The 27,212-nt window shown below is 33.1% G+C and overlaps 3 long non-coding RNA genes across 6 annotated transcripts; 2 read left to right on the top strand and 1 right to left on the bottom strand.

The window, feature by feature from the left end:
• Positions 1-1,181: 1,181 nt before the first annotated feature.
• LOC131182288 (uncharacterized) lies at positions 1,182-2,974 on the top strand. 3 transcript variants are annotated; one of them, XR_009150570.1, is made up of 2 exons: positions 1,182-2,627; positions 2,782-2,974. It is a non-coding gene; the product is annotated as an uncharacterized LOC131182288 (long non-coding RNA). The 3 variants fall into 3 exon arrangements; XR_009150571.1 differs by having other exon boundaries at positions 2,787-2,974; XR_009150569.1 differs by having other exon boundaries at positions 1,182-1,528.
• Positions 2,782-24,435, bottom strand: LOC110642153 (uncharacterized). The gene is made up of 2 exons (XR_009150575.1): positions 24,289-24,435; positions 2,782-2,970 (listed from the first exon to the last, which is right to left on the bottom strand). It is a non-coding gene; the product is annotated as an uncharacterized LOC110642153 (long non-coding RNA).
• Positions 21,961-25,305, top strand: LOC110634523 (uncharacterized). 2 transcript variants are annotated; one of them, XR_009150567.1, is made up of 2 exons: positions 21,961-22,692; positions 23,398-25,305. It is a non-coding gene; the product is annotated as an uncharacterized LOC110634523 (long non-coding RNA). The 2 variants fall into 2 exon arrangements; XR_009150568.1 differs by having other exon boundaries at positions 21,961-22,346.
• The last annotated feature ends 1,907 nt before the right edge of the window (positions 25,306-27,212 follow it).

The raw sequence follows: 27,212 nt of genomic DNA on the forward strand, positions 1-27,212 counted from the left end.
TCCATCTTAACTTTGCTCATTTGTTAATTTTATTAAAAAATAAACATATACATTACTTTCATATGGAAATGACACATTTGAACTTAAATTAAAAAGTTTAGATAAATTAGGTATTAATTATTTTAGTAGTTGTTAGTTATTTTAATAATTATTGACTATTTTATTAGATATTAATTATTAATGATTAACTATTTATATAATAATTTAAAAAAAAATTATTTGATAAAAATAACTGTTAGATTAGTTATTAAATTTAAAAATACTAGTATCATATTTTTATCTTAATCAATATATTTTTTCAACTGTTAAAAATTTAGAGAGTAATTTTTATAAATTAGTCATTAACTTTTAAATATTAATATAAATATTATGTCATCGAATAATATAAATAAAAGTGATAATATTTTGATTATAGTCAAAATACTAAATTCTACCTTAAAAGTTATTGTTGAACAGAGCTATAGACTAAAAACATAAAAATTGACAAAATTAAAGTGAATAAAAAGTTTAGGCGCAAAAATAAGCTTTTATTCTAAATTTCATTTATTGTAATTAATTATCATCATTAATTTTTATATTACATTTTTTTTACCTTGTTTAAGAAATTATTTACTTTCTAAAAAAAAAAAGAAATTAGTCACACTGAAATTAAATGGAGATTTTAGATAAAATTTTAAAATTTTTAATAAAAGAACATTATATAATAAATAAATTATTTAATCATTAAAGAATAACTTAGTAAATATAATTAATAATTGAGTGATTATTGCTTATTGCATAGGAATTTAAGTAATTCTATAATTAATCTAGTTTTTTTTTAATATACAAGAAATTAAACATCAACTTTTTATAAGAGAAAATAAATTTTAAATTATATTCAAATTAAGATATACATTTTTCACTCAAAATATCAATTTCTTGAAAAATTTATCAGTCAAATTTAAATTGATTGACTCAAAGTCATTAAAATATTGAAGTTAATTCTAAATTTGACTTTCAAATCTATTCAACATTTGGATTTGAATAGTTTTAATTTAATAATAAATTTAAATTCAAATAAATTATTAAATTGAAAAAAAAAGAACAAAATAAGTGTACATGAAATCTCCATTAATAATGTAAGAATACACTTGTTTGTGGACACTAAATTATATTGAAATTTGAAATATATTTTATTTATTTATATTTTTTCCCAAAAAAAAAAAGATTTTCCTTTTATTTTATTTTCCATTTTATCTACCAAAACCAAAGTGAGAAGTTTTCACACAGTCACTTTATTCATTGTTTGGCCATAAAAAGAATCTTTCTTTTTCATTCATCAACTAGGTTAAGTTGATAAGCTCTTTCTCTTTCTCTTTCTTTCCTTTAATGCCATTGGTGGCCTTGAATTTACAGTGACAACAGCACCAAAAAGGACAGCACCAGAGAAAAGCAAAGCAATGGCTGAAACTATACATCTGTACTGGTCAATCCTCGTGCCTTCTGCTTCTTGTAAATGAGCTTGGATTTGTAGCCTAGATTGCCACTGGTAGGTTCTCTCATCAACTATTCTTTCTTTCTTCGCCTCTTAATTTCTTCACCTAGGGTTCTTTGCAAGGTCTTTTTCTGTTACTGTTAGTGTTGGTACAGATTCTTTTTTTATTTTTTTAAAAATCGTTTTAAGCATATGTTCAGATTCGTAGCTCTTTCAGGATTTCCCCTTATCACTGCTGAGAGTTTTCTATATATTTCCATTTACAGAAACATTCTCTAACTTGGGTGTACTTGCTAATTTCCTCTTTATCTTCAATTTCTTTCAAGTTTTCTCCCCTTTACATACAGTATTAGTAGAAAGAAAATTTCTTTTCCTCTTCTGCAATTTCCATTTATAGGTAAAATTTTCTTTATTTTCTTTGATTGATGATCTTCTTGAATATCCTTTAATTTTTTTTCCCTTTTTCTTGGTGGGTTAGGTAGTAAAAAGCAAGATCTGTGATTGGTTTCTTGTAATTAATAATCACTAACTATTCTCAATTCATCTTACCTCTCAACCCAAGCTTAATCACTGAAGGTCCTTGTCCCAAATTACTCAAATCAAGAGGTGCTTTAGGGTAAAAAATGAGATATATTGTGAAGAAAACTTTGCTTCTGTATGTATCATGTATCGTTTTTTTTTTAATAGTTATCTTCTCTCATCTACTTCAATTTCTGTTTCTTTTCATGATTTTCAATGTGTCCAACAACATTGCAAGTGCATGGAAGTGACATATCTCCATCTGTTTTCATGATTATTTCTTGTTTGCTAAAGATTTTGCAGCATTTTTTTGGGACATGTTTGGTAGGTCCTGGGCTGAGAGTTCATTTTTGTTTCAAATTGGTCACTATAAAATACTGCAGTGATATTCCATGGCAAAATTAGTAATAAACAACTATGTCTTCTTTTTACAAAATCAATCACTTTGCTCCATTGGCTTTATAAAAATTTAACCTTTAGGTCCTTTATTGGCTAAAGTAGGTCTCTAAAGAACATAAGAAACTGGAAACTGGAAAAACTCTAAACTGCTGATTTTATAAAATTCAGGACCAAAGTATTTTTGAGCAATGAGAGACCATAGAATGTATTGGGCTAAACTGCGAATCTTTTTCTTGTGAGTGTTTCTACTTCCTTGATTTGATGGACGATTGTCATGCCATTGAAATTATTCTGAATTTATTTGTTGTGATTTTCTTTGTTTTCTTTACGATACTGTTGTCTCACCCTTTTTTAATCTAGCATGCATGTTTCTCCCCTATGTTTCCTAGTTTAGTAGAACTCAGGGCATGAATGCACAGCTGAGACAAGTGGCAAGTGGGGTACTTGAAAATTACTCTACTAAGACACAAGTATGTCAAATTGATACAGCAAATTGCAAAACTGTCACCATGTTCAAAAATCTGATTACGCTAATCTATTTTGTGCAACAACTGATCTGTTATTTATTGTGATTGCTTCTTATGTTGGCTCGGTGTCTAAATGTTTTCTAGAGCTGTTGCATGATGGATTTGTGCATAGTTGATGATGGTTTGCCCCCTTCTTCACTTGGTGAAATCTGGATTCTTATTGTTCTCTTCCCAGCCCTTCCCCCACCAAAAATTAGTGTCTCGTCCTTTTCAGGGGTTTTGGATAGTTCCACTGGGCTGTTCAAGTTACTTGGAACTCGTTTGGCATTGTTGTTTGAATTAGTGTTAAAGTTTGGTTTTGAGTTAAATATGACATGTTAGCAACCTTTAACGGGTGCCTTTCTTAAACCGAACTACCTTTGACCTGTTCCCTCTTATCTCAAATTTCCCTTCCTACCTTTCTCTTCCTCATCGGTGTCACTCTCTGGTCACCTCCTGCCACAACTTAAAAACGTCACCTCCACTCCTCCTCCTCTTTAATCCAATATCCTTTGAAATAACACACTTTGATCCCAAACACACCAGCACCTATTGCTGGAAATGTTGAAATTTAACAGTGTCGATTACATGCGCCAAGTTGGTCGAGCCACTTACATGTTTAGAAGGTGCCCAACAGGAATTCCAAAATCAAACATCTCTCCGATTTCACTGCCCATTTCTCTTTCTTCATTGTCATCCAAGGTCGTAACCAGTATGGCTCTGGGCTCGCTTTCTTCCTTGTTCCTGTTGGATCTCACATTCCACTAAATTCTGGAGAAGGAGTTTTTATGGGCCTGAACAACTCCAACATTTATTCCTTCCTTATTTTCTGGATAAGGAAGAAGTAGGGTGAACAGACAACAGAGAAATTGAACTTAACATCAATGAACGATGAGATTGAAAGAGTAGCAGGTCCAAGAAGATAATTCTTACCAGGATCTTGTTTCATCTACCAAAAACTTTTCGAGTTAAAGGAAGTTGGGTCAGGGAGGATTTGGATCTGTTTACAAGGGATACCATACCCCTTCGGGAATTGCATGAAGAAAATATTAAAGCGTTCAAATTAAGAGGAGTATATGACAGAGGTGAACCCTAAACCCTACATTTGAGAAAGATGGGTGGCTAAATTTGGACAAGGAGAAGTAAGCTAAATTTGGAGTGGACTGAGAAGGGGGAGAAAAGGCTAGTTGGTATAGTTGGAATAGGAAAAGACATTGAAGGCAGTATGGAATAAGAATGCAATTTTGTTGCTTTTCAAGGCTAATAAGCGTTTAACCCAAGAGAATTTCATGTCTTCTTTTCTTATGGATGCTTGCTACACTTACATCCACAACACATGGAAAGGAAGGAATAGCAAATTGCATCAAGAGAGGTGTCTAACTAATAAGTAATCAAAATCGAGTTGACTAATTTTATCTAGTCTAACTTTGTTGAATAATTACAGGTATAACACTTGATCTGAAGTAGAGCTAAGTTCTTGTTTCCTTTTACCTAATGACAATATAACACATGTAAATGTTGTTTAATTTATCGTTTACACCCCTATCGTCAGCTACCATCAGTAGCCACAGCTCACTCAACAAAGCATAAACGCTCGAAAGTTGCACCAAACAGGATGCAAGCAATCATTCAGCCAATATCAATAGACTTCAAACAAATAAGCAGATGCTTGAAACCTAGGAAACCACTTCTTCAACCAAGAAAGATAGGGTCCTTAGAAATGCCAAACCTAATTAAGTGTGTATAATTTTAAGAAGCTGACTGCTTCTTGTGACTTCTTTTTTATTGTGTTTGGTTTACTTTCCCTTATTGTAATGTACTCACACATCAGGATCTGTAAAATCTAGACTCGGTAGAATCTCATTCTTTATCAACCTCTAATATTTTTTTGAATATATGACCCAAACGCTTATGCCACAAAAAAAAAAAAAGAATTTTCATTCAGTCTACTACGCTTAATCTCAACATTGCTATAAGTGATAAGTAAGGATTCAACAAAATTATCATTAAGTTTTAGCTTATACAAACCATCAGTAAGAATCGCAGAATCAATAATGGAATATTTATTATTATTATTATTAAATAAACTGAAACATCCATATCCAAACTTAACATTAAAATTAGATTTATCGAGTTTTGAAATAGTTAACATTATTAGAAACTGAAGGTGTATAGATAGTTTGTAAAAAATCTAAGTGGTAACCATTACCCAAGATCAAACAGTCAGTTCTTATGTCTTCAATTTGAGCTTTCATTCGGTTCCCCATAAATAGGAAATCTTTAGTTGGGTTTGTGATTTAGATCATAAGAAATCCCTGATTAAGCTATCAAGTATTATTGGGAACTTCAATTAAGTTTAATTCGAAACATACATAAGCATAAGAAATACCTTTCTTTTCGAAACAAGCTTTACATTTCAAGCAATCTTTCTAATCATATCTTACTTTCTTATAGAAGCAACACTTATATGCCATTTGATCATTTTTCTCAGCTTGAGAACTATCTGAACATCCTTTTTATTTCTTCTTAAACTTGTTAGCCTTTGGTTTAAGTCCTTTAACAACTACTTGATCCACAATATTGACAGAATGAGTCTCTTGATTCTTTAGTCTCATTTTCTCCAAAATTAGCTTACTAGCTAATTTAGTAACATTCCACTTATCATTAATAATGTTGTAATTGATTTGAAATGGCCCATATTTAGGAGGTAGCGAGTTTAGAATGAAATGCACCAAGAGGGAATCATCCACCTCTATTCTTAAAGTCTTTAGCCTTGCTACAATGTCACTCAATCCTGTAATGTGCTTGTGCATACTCTTCGACCCATTATACTTCATGGTCGTGAGTTGTGCCATTAAAGTACCAGTGAGTGACTTGTTTGTAGAACGAAATCATTCTTCCACCAAATTAAGGTGTTCTTTCGCATTTTAGTTTGTGGAATTATTGTCTTAATAACAACAGTAATTCACAGAAACATTAGGCTTAATCTATTTGACTATTTCCATTGCTTATGGTACAATTTCTCTCATTCACTGCTTGTATCTATAATAGCAGCAGGTTTGTTTTCCAATAAAGCTAAGTCAAGTTCCAAGTCACTTAAATGAAACTTGACTTGCTTACACCATTCAGAGAAGTTTAGCCCATCGAATGCAATAATAGATGAAGCTAGCAAATGAGGAGTAATAGCTGCAAAATAATATATACATAGTCAAACTAAAATAGATTCAGACAAGTTAAACAATTAAAGTATAGTATAGTTCTTATTTGGGTAGATACTATAATATATTTTCCTAAATTAAATGCCTTTAAATTTGATTAGACAAATAATATATTAAATATACACGTTATCTTTGGACATTCAATATATATTTGATAAAACATTATTGTCTCTATAATTTTTACTGTTCATGTAATAGAATAATTGATTTACTTTTGTGTAAAATCCTTAAGTTCTAATGCATAATGAATATCAATTAATTCATTTTTCATCATAGGCATTTATTAGTATAGATTATTAATAATTTTTATATATGTGTAAACATTCATAATTCGGTCACCTTGGTGACTAACAAACTGTTAATTTATTTTATTTTAATTTGGTCACTTTGGTGACTAACAAACTAAAATAAATAACATAAGTCATATGTATAAATTTTCTATCTTAATAAATCTAATATTTGTTTAATCATTAGATTTAATTACAAATCTTAATTAGATTGGGTAGAAAATATAAATTTTTTTTTCACTTTCCTTACTTTCGAGAGAACATGTTTCCAAATAATATTCCTTTCAATACATTTCTTTCATCTTGTTGAACTTTCATGGCTTAATTAAATTCAGGCCAAAGCTCTAATTTATTTATTAATTTATTTTAAGCATATTTCATCACAAACATGTTTCCACATGCTTTGAAATTCATGGCCAAAATAATTTGACCACTTTGATATATTTATTTATTATTTTATTTTATTTTTTTAAATTTTTTTCTTTTGAAAGAACTTATTCCAAACTTAAATTTTTGTATAACACGTTTTTTCATCATATTAATAATCTTTATGTCTAAAATTTAATTTAGCCAAATTTTATTATTATTATTATTATTTTAATTATTAACCTTAATCATTAAATAATCATTAAACTTTCACGATTTATACTTTAATTCTACCCAGATCTAGCAAGAAGTAAGAATATCAATATCATGTTCATCATCATAAATTTAATGGAGAATTTTAATTGTTCAAACCTAGGGTTCTGATACCACATGTAAAATAATTTTAATACATCATAATAAATTATAAATATAATATTAATCATAAACATAAGATTTAACTATCACCTAAATAATGAATTTTGAATAAATAAATTCTCACAGATTTATAAAGTGTACTTGATGTAGAGTTTGATTGAGCCATATTAGTTGTTAAGAGAGACCATTTGATTTGATAAATTGATTTCTCCCTCCTGACCTTTTGTGATTCACACACAAAACTTTAATGATGAAAAACTTTCTTCGGATGACCCTAATATCTTAGACTTTATGAAAGAGAATATATGTAATCTTATGGGTAGAGAGAGAACCAGCTTGTATATATATATATATTATGAAAGAGAATATATGTTAAGTAATCTGATACATCTGTTAAGTAATCATTGTGCAATTAGAATTATTATTTATTTTAATTAAAGTAAATATCAATTAATATTAATCACATTAAAAAATTAACTTTGACCTATTTAATTATTAAAATTACAGACAAAATCTTACAATTTTTTTACAAATTTTTTAAAATTGTTCTCTTTTTCCTTAGAATGTAAGTCAACCCAATTCCACCAACGGCTTTATTATGCACTGTCTCCTTTCTAAACACCCTTCTTTTAGTGCATTTTTCTCATTTTTAAATTTTTTGTAAAGTTTAACAATGACTATGTTTCTATAATTTTTTTAATCATTTAGCACCGTGTTAAATAGTTTTTTCTTTTTAATTTTTTATAATGTTTTCAAACTTTAAAATAATTAAATAAAATTTTTAAAAAACAGTTTTAGCATCCTAACTTCAATAACAAATGAGATTTTATGTGACGCTCCTTACCCGTCTACCGTATAGCTGAGCAAGAAGTGCCACATTCGGTGCCGGAACACCCTATCTTGTTTTATCATATCTATTGTAAACTTTTGATGTCATTTAAAACATGTATTCTATGTGTAGAATTTTTTTTTTATTATTATCTTATTTCTGTGCAGACCCACACAGAGCTTCCCTTATTTTATTAGCATTTGGCGGGTTCTACTAATCATCTGTTAACATGTCCATATTCATTTCACACATTTCCATATCATATTCTCATGTATCATATCATTTACAATTATTTATGAGATCAAAAAATGAAGTATTATCTATTGCATTCATATAGAAATTCATAGATAATAAATTATAAATTTTCATTTCAATCTCAAGGTTTAATTACAAGTCCAAAATGAAATACATCATAAACTAGTAATTACATCATGATTAAACATAATGAACCAAAATACAAGTCTATACATGGGCCCTACCAAAATACAAAAGACTGGTGAGGTGACTCTGGACAATGGCAGATTTGATCAGAGTTCACGGTGCACATCGATCTTTCTTCGCTGCCGTTGGGACCGATGCGGTGATCGATCTCCGATCTACGCGATGAAAAACCAACGTGCTAAGCATAACGCTTCGTGGTGCATAATTTATAATAACAATAATTTAATAATTTGAAACAATACATGCAACTCTTAATTTTTGGGTCTTTTACATTTTTATTGCTCTTTGAAAATAATTAACATTATCGGGATCTTTTATGATTACTTATTGTATTTTAAGTCTTAATTAATTTTTATCAGTGCCCAAGAAACCTATAACAAATTATAAAAGCTGGATGCATGGGTGTATACTGGTTAGACAGCCATATGTTTATCCAGTATATGTCTGTCAGGCATGAGGCCAGCTGTCGGGCACAAAACCCGCTGTCGAGCACGAAACCTGCTGTCAGGCTTGTAAAGCCAAAAATAAAGTAGGCACAATGGCCAGTAAGTAGGCATATAGCCTGTAGAACAATCATACCAGACATATATTATCAGTTCATGATTTTCTCGGTAGGCAGTATTGCTATCTGCAGTCCCTAATTGGTATACCAATTTATCCAAACTAAATAAATAAGTCTAGGTATACTATGGGTAATTAAATATTTTTTTTAATTAATTTAGCACTATTCACTATTACTATTATTTAGTACTGTTCATTGGTACCATTAATTTCATATTAATAGGACATTAGTCCTAATTTATATATTCATATCATTTTTAATATTAAATTTTCCTTATGAGTATTTTAATTATCCTATATATCATTTTTCTCATGAACCTTTCTTTAGGTTCATGTTGATGTGTTATCTTTATCTAGGAATTTGATTAGGTTAGGATGTCTATTTAGTCAAACTTCCTTCATAACAATTGCTCCTCTATGTTTAAACTTGAATTTTAGCTTTTGAATCACTGAATTTGGGGTTATAGAACTCAAGTTTTTGTCAAAATACCAAAGGAATAGTATTTTGAGACAATTTCTGGGTTGGCAGTTTTAGTGACTAAATTTGTGTTAACAATTTGATTTGGTTAAAGGCAAAACTGGGTCAAGTGGTCTTAATGAAAAGTGTAGCCCTATGTCTAAACTTTCCATTGGTGAAATTTTAAGTAATTTGACCAGTATAGAGAGAGTTATGACCAAATGAACACGTACCGTTCATTTGGTCATTTTCTGGGTTGGCAGTTTCAGTGACCCAACTTGTGCTAACAATCTGAATTGGTTAAAGGCAAAATTGAGTTAAGAGGTCTTCATGAAAAGTGTAGCCCTATGTCTAGACTTTCCATTGGTAAAATTTTAGGTCATTTGGACTAGTATAGAGACTGTTCATTTGGTCATTTTCTGGGTTGGGTGTAGGGTAAATCTGGATTTAGGCAGTATTTAGGACAAGTTTTGGATAGAATTTGGGCATCGTGTCTTCATAGAATATGGGCTATTTTGGGTCTAGTTTCACCCTCAATTGGCTTCATACCAATTGGAGTTATACAATTTCATTTATGGCCTAAAATGTATACTGCCCTCAACAAACACAACCTGCAGAAAATAGCACTTTCAATAATTCATTTCTCCTCCAACTTCCTTGCTCCAATTTGACATTCAAGGCACTTCTAAATATCATCAACACATCTCAACAATCCCAATTGCATGGTATAATTCAAAAATACCAAAGTTAGGCCAAACCCTAACTCACATTTTTAACCTCATAAAATCTCAATGTAAATCAACTTCTAATACTTATAATGCATCAACCAACATCATTAAATCACTTTATATACATCATTGTCATAAAAAACCATCACTCACCATGGGTACCAAAAATTCACTCCCCCCATAACTCACCTATTTCTTTTAGTTTCTTACAAATTTCACTTCATTTTAATCTTAACTCAAGGATTAATAAAGGAAGAAAGGAAGATTAGACACTAATCTCTTGGGTAACTTGTTAAACTTCAACTTTTCTTCTTCTTTTCACTATCAATGACTTCCTTATGGAGTGGGCTAACTTTTTAATGAAGGGGTTTATGGGTTTTGGTGAGTGAAAGCTTGGGAAATCAAGCTTTAAGCTTGATAACAATAGTGGGGAGGGAGAGACCAAGGGAGGCAGCAAGGAGAGAGAGAGAAGAGGAAGAAGAAGATGGTTGGTGGGGTTTTGTCTCTTGTGGATATTTATATATATATTTATGTGTACTTTATTGTTTTTAAATTTTATAAATATATTTCCTTTCTTTTCTTTTCTTTCCTTTTCTTTTCTTTTCTTTTCTTTTCTTCTCTTCTTCTTTCTCTTCTCATTTTTTTCAATTTCAAATTCATAAAATTAATTTATGTTAATTATTCTATTTCAAAATTTTAATTTGACATTTAAGTCAAAATTCACCTATAGGGGTGAAATGACCAAAATGCCTTTCATGGTGCTCATCGGATTATTTTTATTTTTTTATACCAATTAATAAATTCTCTAAATTTTATTTTATTTCTCAAAATTTTTTCTATATTTTTTTTAATATTTATTTCATTAATTTATGCCTCATCACTATAGTTTAAGTATAGTTCCAGACATTTTAACTGTTCGAACAGACATTAGTTGTCAGAACAGTAAAATGTACGGACTACCTACGGTGTGGGCGTTATAATTCTTCCTCTCTAATAAAAATTTCGTCCTCGAAATTTACCTAATGTGAAGAGCTGAGGGAACTGTTGCCTCATCGTCTCCTTGCTTTCCCATGTCGCTTCTTCTGTGTTGTGGTGTCTCCATAAGATTTTCACTAGTGGGATCCTCTTGTTTCTGAGTTCTTTCACTTCCCGTGCCAAGATTTTGATGGGTTCTTCTTCATATGTTAGATCAGGTTGCACAATTATCTCCTCCGTTGAAATGACATGTGAAGGATCTGATCTGTATCTTCTGAGCATCGACACATGGAATACACTGTGGATCTTGTCCAGCTCAGGTGGTAAAGCTAGCTCAGAGCTCTTTGGACCCACACGCTCAATGACATCGTATGGACCAATAAACCTAGGGCTCAACTTACCCTTCTTACCAAATCTCAACACTTTTTTCCAAGGTGATACCTTAAGAAATACCTTATCGCCAACCTCATACTCTATATCCTTTCTCCTCAGGTCGGCATATGATTTACATGCATGCGATGCGACTTTCAAATTGTCTCTGATGAGTTTCACTTTTTCCTCTGTCTGTCTCACTAAATCTGGGCCTACTACTTTCTCCTCACCCATTTCTGTCCAGCATAAGGGAGTTCTACATCTCCTCCCATACAACGCTTCATATGGAGCTATTTTTATACTGGCTTGGTAGCTGTTGTTGTAAGCAAACTCTACCAAAGGAAGATACTTCTCCCAACTTCCTTCAAAATCAATAATGCAGCTTCTCAACATATCCTCCAATACCTGAATCACTCGTTCTGACTGTCCATCCGTCTGTGGATGAAAAGCCGTACTGAAGTGTAGTTGAGTGCCTAAAGACTCCTGTATCCTCTTCTAAAACCTCGAAGTAAATCTCGGGTCTCGATCAGATATGATCGATGTTGGCACTCCATGTAGCCGGAGTATCTCATCTATGTAAATTTCTGCTAATCTCTCTAATGAGTAGTTGGTTCTAATTGGTAGGAAATGAGCTGACTTAGTCAATCTATCCACAATCACCCATATAGTATCATGCTTCTTCTGTGTCAATGGTAGCCCAGTCACAAAATCCATGGTAATGCAGTCCCATTTCCATTCTGGTATGGATATAGGTTGCAACAACCTTGATGGAACCTGATGCTCAGCCTTAACCTGCTGGCATGTCAAACATCTAGTCACAAAATCACCAATCTCTTTCTTCATTCCAAGCCACCAATAATATGTTTTCAGGTTTTGGTACATCTTAGTACTTCCTGGGTGCATAGCATGGAAGCTATTGTGCGCCTCTTTCAAGATATTCTTCTTCAGTTCCTCATCTCTTGGTACACATATTCTGCTTTTATAGTACAGGCACCCATCTCCTTTCAACTCATAATCAGTCTCCTTCCCCTCTTGAGTTCTGCCCATAACAGTTAGCAACTTTTCATCCCTTAACTGTGCCTCTTGTATTTGCTGTAACAAACTTGGTTTTACACACAACTCAGCCAAAAGTACCCCATCCTGTGCTAAAGACAGCCGAGCATTCAATGCTCTCAGAGCCATCATGGACTTCCTGCTTAGCGCGTCAGCCACTATATTTGCTTTCCCAGGATGGTAGTCGATCACAAAATCCATCTCCTCTGTCTCAGATTGAGTTCCTTCTGAGTTGGCAAGTACTTTAGACTCTTGTGATCACTGTAGATGTAACACTTCTCACCATATAGGTAATGCCTCCATATCTTCAATGCAAATATTATTGCCGCCAATTCTAGATCATGAGTTGGGTAGTTCTTTTTATGTGGCCTTAGTTGTCTAGAAGCATAGGCAACTACTTTCGCTTCCTGCATTAGAACACATCCAAGCCCATTGTGAGAGGCATCACTGTAGATCATATAGTCTTTCTCTGACTCTGGCTGTGTCAACACTGGAGCTTCTGTAAGCATAGCCTTCAGCTTCTCAAAGCTGGTTTGATATTTTTCATTCCAGTCAAACTTTGCATTCTTATGCAGTAACCAAGTCAGTGGGGCTGCTATAAGGGATCCCTTCACAAATCTCCTGTAGTATCCAGCTAACCCCAAAAAGCTTCTGACTTCTGTTACATTTTTGGGAGGCTTCCATTCAACTATTGCTTCAATCTTTCTTGGATCTACCCTGATTTCATCTGCTGACACAATGTGTCCAAGAAAGGATATCTCATCCAACCAGCAGTCACACTTGGATAACTTGGCATATAACTGTTTTTCCCGCAGTGTCTGTAGTACTACTCTAAGGTGTTCATCATGCTCTTCCCGGTTCTTAGAATACACCAAGATATTATTTATAAAGACCACAACAAACCGATCCAAGTAGGGATGAAAGATGTGTTTCATTAGGTCCATGAAAGCTGCTGGTGCATTTGTTAGCCTAAATGGCATCACTAGGAACTCATAGTGTCCATACCGGGTCCTGAAAGCAGTTTTAGGAATATCTGTCTCCTTCACTCTCAACTGGTGATAGCCTGGAGAATACTCCAGCTCCCCTCAACTAATCAAACAGGTCATCTACCCTAGGCAAAGGGTATTTGTTTTTCACAGTCACCTTATTCAGCTGCCGGTAGTCTATACATAGTCGAAGGGTACCGTCCTTCTTTTTCACAAATAGCACTGGTGCTCCCCAGGGTGACACACTAGGGCGTATGAAGCCCTTGTCTAGTAGCTCCTGTAACTGAACTTTCAACTCTCTCAATTCAGTAGGTGTCATCCTATATGGAGCAATGGACATTGGCGCAGTACCCGACATAACCTCTATAGCAAACTCCACTTCTCTATTGGGTGGCAAACTCGGCAATTCTTCCGGAAACACATCCGAAAAATCGCATACAGTGGGGATCTCCTGCATGCTTGGGCTAGTCTTCCTAGTGTCAACCACATGTGCTAAGAAAGCCTCACAGCCCTTTCTTATCAATCTCCTGGCTGTTGTGGCTGATATGATGGTGGAAAGATAACCGATTCCTTAACCCACAACTGTAATCACATCCCCATCTACTGTCTGTAGTGACATCCTCTTTAGCCGACAATCTACCATCGCCTGATGACGTGATAACCAGTCCATACCTAATATCACATCGAACTCATGGAATGGTAACTCAATTAAGTTAGCTAAAAACTCATACCCTTGTATTTTCAGAGGACAACTCTTGTAGACCTTTTTCACCATGACACTATGGCCTAAAGGGTTTGTGACTTGTATGTCCTCCTCTAGCTCCTCTACTTGTACCCCTCTATCAACTGGTGGTGTGATGCACTCATATGAGCGTGTGGAACCCGGATCAATCAATACACATACTAGCAGGTCATAAAAAGAAAATGTACCTCTAATGACATCAGCTGGCTCTGGCTCATCTCGAGCTCTCATGGCATAAGCACGAGGTGCTAACCTAATCTCCTGCCTCTGGACTGTCTCTGCAGTAGGCCTCTGTGATGTGCCAGCTGTATCAGGCCTCGCAGGTCTCCTACCCCTCTGTGCTGCTGGGGCAGACCTCTCCATCTGAGGTGGAGCAGTGGGAGCACTAGTGTTCCTCTGTGGTAATCCTTTAGGAAGTGATTCGTAGACCCACATCTGAAACATCCACCTGTCAACAATCTGCACTTTCCTCTGTGGGGTCTACCACAATGTACACAAGCAGGTGGTGGGGCTGATCCCCATGTAGCTGCACCTGGTGAACTACCCACTAATGCACTGGATTGTCCTCCTCCTCTCCTTGGAGCAAATCAAGATTTCTGTTTCTTGCCCCGACCTTGGGTCTGACCCTGAGACTCCTTGGGTCTCTTACTACCCGTGTTTGCTGAACCGGACTGACCAGACCCAGAACCCCTCTTGCATTGCCTATCCTTTCTGGACTGCTCTTCATTTCTGACTCTCTCCACATCAAGGGCTGATGCTATCAACAGAGAGAAATCTGTGAAGTGGTGAGATGTCACTATCAACTTGATGTTGTCATTCAGTCCATCCTCGAATCTTCTGCATTTATCAACCTCTATCGGCATCAACTCCAATGCATATTTGCTAAGTTTCATGAATTCTCGCTTATATTCGGAGACTGTCAGCTGCCTCTGTAATGGCCCGGCCCACTAGTGATATTGTCTGCTCTGGGCCGAAGCCCTCACGGTTTTAAAACGCGTCAATAGGGGTTACGAACTGTCAATTTATGAATCCAGCATCTCTCCCGTGTTTTGTCGATGTGGGATTTGCCTAGGGTGTTACAATCCACCCCCCTTATGGGACTCAGTGTACTCACTGAGGTTTGCCCCACCATCGTTCAAGGTTGCACGCGGAGTGGCTAATGTGACGCCCCTTACCCGTCTATTGTATAGCCGAGCAAGAAGTGCCACATTCGGTGCCGGAGCACCCTATCTTGTCTTGTCATGTCTATTGTAAATTTTAATGTCATTTAAATCAGGTAATTTATGTGTAGATTTTTTTATATATATATATATATCTTATTTCTGTAGAGACCCGGACAGATCCTTCTCTGTTTTATTAGCATCTGGCGGGTTCCACTATCACGTGTTAATATATTCATAGTCATCTCACATATTTCCATATCATATTTTCTTTTATCATATCATTCACAACTATTTATGAGATCTCAAAATGAAGTGTCATCTATTGCATTCATATGGAAATTTATAGATAATAAATTATAAATTTTCATTTCAAGTCCAAAATAAAATACATCATAAACTAGTAATTACATCACGACTAGACATAATGAATCAAAATACTAGTCTACACATAAATTACCTGATTTAAATGACATTAAAATTTACAATAAATATGACAAGACAAGATAGGGTGCTCCGGCACCGAATGTGGCACTTCTTGCTCGGCTATACAATAGACGGGTAAGGGGCGTCACATTTAGTGGTATCAGAGCCGTTCCGCGTGTAACCTTGAACGATGGTGGGGCAAACCTCAGTGAGTACGCTGAGTCCCATAAGGGGGGTGGATTGTAACACCCTAGGCAAATCTCACATCGACAAAATACGGGAGAGATGCTGGATTCATAAGTTGACAGTTCGTAACCCCTATTGACGCGTTTTAAAACCGTGAGGGCTTCGGCCCAGAGTGGACAATATCACTAGTGGGCCGGGCCATTACATTTAGTGGTATCAGAGCAGAGGTTTAGGCGGTCCTAGACCTAGATAGATAGAAAGAAATAGTTGCATCACATGCATGGGCCTTTAAATAGAGTCGAGGTGACACTAATGCAGATTTGTTTCTTTGTCTGTTTTATAGGATCGATGGCATCTGATCCTTCAGAGCATGGACCTCTAGAACCGATAGAGGAGGAAGTAGAGAGTCACGCACCTGCACCTGCGTGTAGTCAGGGGTGCAGTAGCAGTAGAGCAGAACCATCGTTGGGTACTTTAGTAAGGACACAGCAAGCCTTCATAGAGTAAATGACTCAATTGCTCTGTCAGGTCACCAGAGCTATGCCACCACCTCCCCAGCCAGTATATAGGACCCCAGTAGAGAGAGTTAGAAATGATGAGCAGTTCAGGAGGGACAGGTAGCGCAAGAGAGGGTGCAGACTGGCATCCGGCCGATTGCTACAGAGAGCAAGAGACCCGAAGTGGGTCCGAGGGTCGATCAGCGAGCAGAAACGAGGCAGAGGTTCCAATTTACCCAGGAGAGGAGGTCAAAGCGGTGTATCAATTGGCAGTGCGGGTCCGATAGCACGGAGATCAACCGATGCCGGTTGTACACATTTTGGGAAGAACCACGAGGAAAGTGTAGATTGCTAACGGGTGGATGTTTGGATGTGGGTCCACAGAGCATTTTTGAGAGATTGCCCACGGAGGAGTGCTCCCAGTGCACCACGGACTCAAGAGGTGCCCCACGCATCTGAGAGGGTAGAAGGCCAATGAGACCAGAGATAGCTGGTACATCACAGAGAGCTTCTGAGACTATAGAACAACCCGAGGTTGAAGTAGCACCCTGTGTGTACACTATGGCTCGAGAGGAGCCAGACCTGGTAGATGTTGTTAGAGGTACATTCTCTAATTATAATACCTTTAAGTATGTATTGATAGACCCTATCTATGTTCACCCCTATATATGCATTGTACCTCCTGTTGAAAGAGGATACCAATAGATGGGTTAGAAGATGACATACTTGTGACCAACCCTTTAGGTCACCAGATGATTGTAGATTATCAACCGAAAAGGATCGGGCTGTTACAGCCTCTGTCTCAGTGCTAGGAATTCTCTCCTTCTGGCCTCCAAGTACACATGACTGATGTATTTCTTTCTGAATTCAGCCAAAAAAAAATCCCATGTGATCTGTGCAGGCTGTACCACTCTAGATACTGTCACCCACCATCTATATGCATCCTCCTGTAGCGGATGTGAGCACACTCCAAGCTGCTGCTCGGGTGCGGTGCAACTCTTTGCAATACCCCTCTGTCCTCTCCAGCCAATACTCTGCTGCAGCTGGATCATCATCCCTCTTAGCTCTGAAATCAATTGCCCCATACTTTCGCAGTCTCTCTAGTGGAGATCTGTGTATAGGTTACGGTTGTGGGGGTGGAGGTGGCTGTACAGGTGGTGGTGGTGGTGGTGGCTGTGGAGGTGGAGGTGGAGGTGGTTGTGGCTGTGGCTGTGGCTGGGGAATGGTTCTGGCGATCTGACGGAACAGCTATGTTAACTGTTCATAGAAGGCCTGCTGTGCCCTACTCACAGTACCTCGAGATGACTCTGCTCTACTACCACTTCTCCCCCGACTAGGAGCAAGTGCGTGACTCTCTACTTCCTTCTCTATCGGTCTCAGAGGTCCGTGCTCTGAAGGATCAGATGCCATCGATCCTATAAAATAGACAAAGAAACATATCTGCGTTAGTGTCACCTCGACTTTATTTAAAGGCCCATGCATGTGATGCACTATATCTATTTCTAACTATTTAGGTCGAGGACCGCCTAAACCTCTGCTCTGATATCACTAAATGTGACGCCCCTTACCCATCTACCATATAGCCGAGCAAGAAGTGCTACATTCGGTGCCGAAGCACCCTATCTTGTTTTATCATATCTATTGTAAACTTTTGATGTCATTTAAAACATGTATTCTATGTGTAGAAATTTTTTTTCAAATGACCTAAAATTTTACCAATGGAAAGTTTAGACATAGGGCTACACTTTTCATGACGACCACTTAACCCAGTTTTGCCTTTAACCAATTCAAATTGTTAGCACAAGTTGGGTCACTGAAACTGCCAACCCAGAAAATGACCAAATGAACACGTAGGTCATTTTTAAGGTTAAATCTTGGTAAATCCGGTTAAGCGTATTTAGGTCAAGTTTTGGACAGGATTTGGGCATGGTTTCTTCATAGAATATGGGCTATTTTGGGTCTAGTTTCACCCCCAATTGGCCTCATACCAATTGGGGTCACACAATTTCATTTATGGCCTAAAATGTATACTTCCCTCAACAAACACAACCTGCAGAAAATAACACTTTCAATAATTCATTTCTCCTCCATCTTCCTTGCTTCAATTTGACATTCAAGGCACTTCTAAATATCATCAACCCATCTCAACAATCCCAATTGCATGGTATAATACAAAAATACCAAAGTTAGGCCAAACCCTAACTCACAATTTCAACCTCATAAAATCTCAATGTAAATCAACTTCTAATACTTATAATGCATCAACCAACATCATTAAATCACTTTACATACATCATTGTCATAAAAAACCATCACTCACCATGGGTACCAAAAATTCACTCCCCCCATAACTCACCTATTTCTTTTAGTTTCTTACAAATTTCACTTCATTTTAATCTTAACTCAAGGATTAATAAAGGAAGAAAAGAAGATTAGGCACTAACCTCTTGGGTAACTTGTTAAACTTCAACTTTTCTGCACTAACCTCTTGGGTAACTTGTTAAACTTCAACTTTTCTTCTTCTTTTCACTATCAATGGCTTCCTTATGGAGTGGGCTAACTTTTTAATGAAGGAGTCTATGGGTTTTGGTGAGTGAAAACTTGGGAAATCAAGCTTTAAGCTTGATAACGATGGTGGGGAGGAAGAGACAAAGGGAGACGGCAAGGAGAGAGAGAGAAGAGGAAGAAAAAGATAGTTGATGGGGTTTTGTCTCTTGTGGGTATTTATATATATATATATATTTATGTGTACTTTACTATTTTTAAATTTCATAAATCTATTTCCTTTCCTTTCTTTTCTTTTCTTTCTTTTTCTTTTCTTTTCTTTTCTTCTTCTTTCTCTTCTCATTTTTTTCAATTTCAAATTCATAAAATTATTTATGTTAATTATTTTATTTCCAAATTTTAATTTGATATTTAAGTCAAAATTCACCTATAGGGGTGAAATGACCAAAATGCCTTTCATGGTGCTCATTGGATTATTTTTATTTTTTTATACCAATTAATAAATTTTTTAAATTTTATTTTATTTCTCAAAATTTTTTCTATATTTTTTTTAATATTTATTTCATTAATTTATGCCTCCTCACTATAGTTTAAGTGTAATTCTAGACATTTTAACTGTTCGAACAGACATTAGTTGTCGGAACAGTAAAATGTACGGACTACCTATGTTGTGGGCGTTATATTTTAACATATGAAAATAACAAATTTTGCTTTTTTTAATATATTTAATTAATACTACATTACTCATATTAATGACTAATTACAATAAATTAGTAGTATATTTATTGATAAAATATATATTAAATGTATTAAAAATTAATATATTAACTACTTGTAAAATGAAAGTGGATTATAATTTGAGATGAATTAAAAAAAAATCTATCTTTATAAAACAAGATAAATAAAAGTAAATTCAATTATGAGTTAATTCGAATTATAAGCTGAATTGACATTGATTTGGATCAATAATTTTAATTCATGCATCTGCTTATAGGGGTTGGTTATATGCCCTTAGCCTATTCAAATTATCAGTCTGAGTTAATTTTGAGGTTCATTTTATTTTTTTTAATTTATACTAAAGAGATCAATTAAAAAGTGCTACGTGATGCTCTCTGATTGATCCATAAGGCGTCACGCGACGACTCTAATGGCTCAACAACCACCCTTCTCCCCCTCTTTTATGTTGGCCGCCTAATGGTCTAAAAGTTGACCATTGGACAACCAAAGGTTATATATATCAATATTTTTTTAATCTTCAAATTCTCTCCATTTCAATTCTCTAATTTTTAAAATTCTATACTTTCATTTATTATAATCCACATTTTCATTTGTACTATTCATATTGTTTAAATAATTAACTTCAAGCTTTATTTTTCCTCTATTTGTATAATAATAATAATAATAATAGCAATAATAATAATTTGTAACATCATGCGAAATAATTTCACTTGTAATACACTATTGCCATCTGTTCGAAGATGCAATAATAAAACAAAACCTAAATTATTAATTTCTAATCAATCCCCAAGAAGGCTGAAGGGTGCCCCTCTGAACATGACACTGTGAAATGAATTGGATGGATGGACACTTCTCCACGTTTCAAATCTGAAATTGCTTCTGCATACAGTGGTTAAACTAAATAATAATAATAATAATAATTTTCATTTAAAAAATAATATTTATTTAATAATTATTAAATGGTGAGAGACAAAATTGGTACGAGGGTACAAAGGTGTCGCAAGCTAACAACCCAGCCTGCATGTCCATCTGTACGGGAAAAAATTAATGTATATTAATATATATTAGAAATTTCATTAGATTAAAGCTATTTTCTCCGGAACTATTTGATAATTAATATATATTAATTAAGTCTTATTTAATAATTTTAATTATTTTAATAGTTGTTAAGTATTTTAATAATTATTAATTATTTTATTAGATATTAATTATTAATAATTAATTATTTATATAATAATTTTAAAAAAAATGTTTAATAAAAATAACTGTTAGGTTAGTTATTAAATTTAAAAATATTAATATAATATTTTTATCTTAATTAAGATGTTTTTTTTAACTGTTAAAAATTTAGAGGGTAATTTTTTATAAATTAGTCATTAACTTTTAAATATTAGTATAAATATTATTTCACTAAATAATATAAATAAGAGTGATAATATTTTGATTATAATCAAAATACTAAATACTACTTTAAAAATTATTGTTGAACAGAGCCATAGACTAAAAATATAAAAATAGATAAAATTAAAATGAATAAAAAGTTTAGGAGCAAAAATAAGCTTTTATTCCAAATTTCATTTATTGTAATTAATTATCATCATTAATTTTTATATTATATTTTTTTATCTTGTTTAAGAAATTATTTACTTTCTAAATAAAAAAGAAATTAGTCACATTGAAATTAAATGGAGATTTTAGATAAAATTTTAAAATTTTTAATAAAAAGAACATTATATAATAAATAAATTATTTAATCATTAAACAATAACTTAGTAAATATAATTAATAATTGAGTGATTATTGCTTATTGCATAGAAATTTAAGGAATTCTATAATTAATCTAGTTTTTTTTAATATATAAGAAATTAAACATCAATATTTTATAAGGAAAAATAAATTTTAAATTATATTCAAATTAAGATATGCATTTCTCACTCAAAATATCAATTTCTTGAAAAATTTATCAGTGAATTTAATTCTAAATTTGACTTTCAAATCTATTCAACATTTGGATTTGAATAATTTCAATTTAATAATAAATTTAAATTAAAATAAATTATTAAATTGAATAAAAATATATTTTGTCCACTAAAAAAAAAAGAACAAAATAAGTGTACATGAAATCTTCATTAATAATGTAAGAGTACACTTGTTTGTGGACACTAAATTATATTGAAATTTGAAATATATTTTATTTATTTATATTTTTTTTCCCAAAAAAAAGAATTTTCTTTTATTATATTTTCCATTTTATCTACCAAAACCAAAGTGAGAAGTTTTCACACAGTCACTTTATTCATTGTTTGGCCATAAAAAGAATCTTTCTTTTTCATTCATCAACTAGGTTAAGTTGATAAGCTCTTTCTCTTTTTCTTTCTTTCCTTTAATGCCTTTGGTGGCCTTGAATTTACAGCCACAACAGCACCAAAAAGGACAGCTCCAGAGAAAAGCAAAGCAATGGCTGAAACTAGACATCTGTACTGGTCAATCCTCGTGCCTTCTGCTTCTTGTAAATGAGCTTGGATTTGTAGCCTAGATTGCCACTGGTAGGTTCTCTCATCAACTATTCTTTCTTTCTTCGCCTCTTAATTTCTTCACCTAGGGTTCTTTGCAAGGTCTTTTTCTGTTACTGTTAGTGTTGGTACAGATTCTTTTTTTATTTTTTTAAAAATCGTTTTAAGCATATGTTCAGATTCTTAGCTCTTTCAGGATTTACCCTTATCACTGCTGAGAGTTTTCAATATATTTCCATTTACAGAAACATTCTCCAGCATGGGTGTACTTGCTAATTTCCTCTTTATCTTCAATTTCTTTCATGTTTTTTCCCCTTTAATTACAGTATTAGAAGAAAGAAAAAAAATTCTTTTCCTCTTCTGCAATTTCCATTTACAGGTAAAATTTTCTTTATTTTCTTTGATTGATGATCTTCTTGATATCCTTTAATTTTTTTTCCCTTTTTCTTGGTGGGTTAAGTAGCCGGATTGTTTCTTGTAAAAAGCAATATCTGTGATTGGTTTCTTGTAATTAACAATCACTAACTATTCTCAATTCATCTTCCCTCTCAACCCAAGCTTAATCACTGAGGGTCCTTGTACCAAATTACTCAAATCAAGAGGTGCTTTAGGGTATAAAATGAGATATATTGTGAAGAAAACTTTGCTTCTGTATGTATCATGTGTTGTTTTTTTTTTTGAATAGTTATCTTCTCTCATCTACTTCAATTTCTGTTTCTTTTCTTGATTTTCAAAGTGTCCAACAACATTGCAAGTGCATGGAAGTGATACATCTCCATCTGTTTTCATGATTATTTCTTGTTTGCTAAAGATTTTGCAGCATTTTTTTGGGACATGTTTGGTAGGTCTTCGGTTGAGAGTTCATTTTTTTCTCAAATTGGTCACTATAAAATACAGCAGTGATATTCCTCGGCAAAATTTGTAATAAACACCTATATCTTCTTTTTACAAAATCAATCACTTTGCCCCATTGGCTTTATAAAAATTTAACCTTTAGGTCCTCTATTGGCTAAAGTATGTCTCTAAAGAACATAAGAAACAGGAAAGTGGAAACACTCTAAACTGCTGATTTTATAAAATTCAGGACCAAAGTATTTTTGAGCAATGAGAGACCATTGTATGTACTGGGCTAAACTGCGAATCTTTTTCTTGTGAGTGTTTCTACTTCCTTGATTTGGTGGACGATTGTCATCCCATTGAAATTATTCTGAATTTATTTGTTGTGATTTTCTTTGTTTTCTTTACGATACTGTTGTCTCACCCTTTTTTAATCTAGTATGCAAGTTTCTCCCCTTTGTTTCCTAGTTTAGTAGAACTCAGGGCATGAATGCACAGCTGAGACAAGTGGCAAGTGGGATACTTGAAAATTACTCTACTAAGACACAAGTTTGTCAAATTGATACAGCAAATTGCAAAACTGTCACCATGTTCAAAAATGTGATTATGCACATCTATTTTGTGCAACAACTGATCTGTTATTTATTGTGATTACTTCTTATGTTGGCTCGGTGTCTAAATGCTTTCTAGTGCTGTTGCGTGATGGATTCGTGCATAGTTGTTGATGGTTTGCCCCTTTCTTCACTTGGTGAAATCTTGATTCTTATTGTTCTCTTCCCGGCCGTTCCCCCACCAAAAATTAGTGTCCCAACCTTTTCAGGGGTTTTGGATAGTTCCACTGGGCTGTACAAGTTACTTGGAACTCGTTTGGCATTGTTATTTGAATTGGTGTTAAAGCTTGGTTTTGAGTTAAATATGGCATGTTAGCAACCTTTAAAGGGTGCCTTTCGTAAACCGAACGACCTTTGACCTGTTCCCTCTTAACTCACATTTCCCTTCCTACCTTTCTCTTCCTCATCGGTGTCACTCTCTGGTCACCTTTTGCCACAACTTAAAAACGTCACCTCTACTCCCTCCTCCTCCTCCTCCTCTTGAATCCAATATCCTTTGAAATAACACACTTTGATCCCAAACACACCAGCACCTATTGCTGGAAGTGTTGAATTTAACAGCGTCGATTACATGGGCCAAGTTGGTCGAGCCACTTATATGTTGAGAAGGTGCCCATCAGGAATTCCAAAATCAAACATCTCTCCGATTTCACTAATTATTTCTCTTTCTTCATTGTCATCCAAGGTCGTAACCAGTATGGCTCTGGGCTCGCTTTCTTCCTTGTTCCTGCTGGATCTCACATTCCACTAAATTCTGGAGAAGTAGGTTTTATGGGCCTAAACAACTCCAACATTTATTCCTTCCTTATTTTCTGGATAAGGAAGAAGTAGGGTGAACAGACAACAGAGAAAATGAACTTAACATCAATGAACGATGAGATTGAAAGAGTAGCAGGTCCAAGAAGATAATTCTTACCAGGATATTGTTTCATCTACCAAAAACTTTTCGAGTTAAAGGAAGTTGGGTCAGGGAGGATTTGGATCTGTTTACAAGGGATACCATACCCCTTCGGGAATTGCATGAAGAAAATATCAAAGCGTTCAAATAAAGAGGAGTATGTGACAGAGGTGAACCCTAACCCCTACATTAGAGAAAGATGGGTGGCTAAATTTGGACAAGGAAAATTAAGCTAAATTTGGAGCGGACTGAGAAGGGGGAGAGAAGGCTAGTTGGTTTAGTTGGAATAGGAAAAGACATTGAAGGCAGTATGAAATAAGAATGTAATTTTGTGGCTGTTCAAGGCTAATAAGCGTTTAACCCAAAAGAATTTCATGTCTTCTTTTCTTATGGATGCTTGCTACACTTACATCTATAACACATGGAAAGGAAGGAACAGCAAATTGCATCAAGAGAGTTGTCTAACTAATAAGTAATCAAAATCGAGTTAACTAATTTTATCTAGTCTGACTTTGTTGAATAACTACAGGTATAACACTTGATCTGAAGTAGAGCTAAGTTCTTGTTTCCTTTTACCTAATGACAATATAACACATGTAAATGTTGATTTATTGTTTAATTTTCATTATTATTTAAAATTTTTCTATGTGATGTTCTCTTATATTGATTTGCAAATTTTCTCACTAAATATTTTGTTTTAACAAAGAAAAATATGAATATTCCTCCAATTAGATTTTAGATGAGTGATGAAGATATGTTTCTCACATTGAATGTCACAACACACACCACACTTAAAAGAAATATTGCCCTAAATGTTTTTATTTTCTTTTTATATATATTTATATATTTATTTTCTTTTTATTTATTTATTTATTTATTATATATATATATATATATATATAGATATGTATTAGTACTCTAAAATTTTGAAAATTTTTTTTATCTTTTTTCTGTACATGTTTTTATTCTGTTCATAAATATTTTTTCTTTATGTATACCTCAATAGACTTAATAACTACCTACAATTTTTATTATTTTTTAAGTAGACAATTTTACTCTACTTGTTAATACTCTTTGCATATGTACATCTAATTAAAGAAATAAATTATAATATTAAAATATAAATATTTTTTATTATAAATATACTATATATTATATTTAATTACATATAAACATATAATTATATTAAAATTTTATAATATATTTAAAAATATAAAATATACATCCATAAAATTGTTTTTTACTTTTTTTTGGCATAATATAATATGTTTTCGGTACAATATAATTATTGATAAAAAATAAAAATCGAGTTATCCTTATGATTTATTGTAAGCATTATTTTTTATTAAAATCAAATAAAATTCCTTTTAAATATAATTAGTTAGGTTTCAGAATTAATATCTATCTTTGGTTGATTTATTATTTATTTGTTTAATTTTTTAGAATTCATAGTCTTAAAAAGTTAAAATATATATTTAGCTTTATTTAATATTCATGATTGTGCAATTATTATTGTTACTTTAGATTAAATTATTATAAAAGATCCAATTTAATTTATTTCAACATATTTTATTAATTTTTAAATTTACATGATATTTAATTATAGCAATGTTAACAATATATTTCTTATTTAATAAATTACAAAAAAATCAATAAATATTTAAAATGAAATATAACTCATTCTCACAATACATTTATATGTGAATAGAATCTCAATGCATAATTTATTATATGAAAATAAAGACACTTATTATATTATGAAATTTTCAATTCTCAATATATTAAATAATTTTAGAGTTTTCCTTGAAAAAAAATAATGTTAAAGTTTTATTTTGTTTTTATGTTTCGCATAATGCTATTAATTTTTTTTTCCTTTTTCAAGTTAAAATAGAGCTTTTTTTCCCCTTTTATTGTAAGTATTTACAATATTTTATCTTATTATTTTATTTAAGTTGTAATATTATAAAAAATTTGAAGTTAAGGATATTTTTGTTTATTGACAAGTTATTTATTATTAAAAAATTTATAAATTTAGATTTTTGTTTAAAGTATAAAAAAAATGCTTAGTTGTTGGATAATGTTTTTTTTTTTAAAAGATCTGTTAGTTTGTATTTTAATAAAATTTTAATTTTTAATTTTTTAATCTAATTATATTTTACAAAATATAAATAAAAATTTATTAATGTTAATAGACTTTACTATTCCTAAATTATATATAAGCTAGTTACAGATAATAAAGATAAGAAAGTATACAATTGAATTTTAAATCTGATATGATATCTAAACAACTTGAGAGAAGTATATGGTAATATCCAAACTGATACCCGAATACCCCCCCTCAAGCTAATGGCGGTAAAACTTGGAGCCGAAGCTTGTCACGGTACTTGTCAAACAAATGTTGGCCTAAAGGCTTGGTTAAGATATCTGCTACCTGATCTTTAGAAGAAAGAAATCGAACTTGGATTGTACCATTGGCTACCTGCTCTCGCACAAAGTGATAGTCTAATTCGATGTGTTTGGTGCGAGCATGGAATACTGGTTTGGCACTGAGAT

This window comes from Hevea brasiliensis, chromosome 8 (assembly GCF_030052815.1).
Source record: "Hevea brasiliensis isolate MT/VB/25A 57/8 chromosome 8, ASM3005281v1, whole genome shotgun sequence".
NCBI classification, from domain to species: Eukaryota; Viridiplantae; Streptophyta; class Magnoliopsida; order Malpighiales; family Euphorbiaceae; genus Hevea; species Hevea brasiliensis.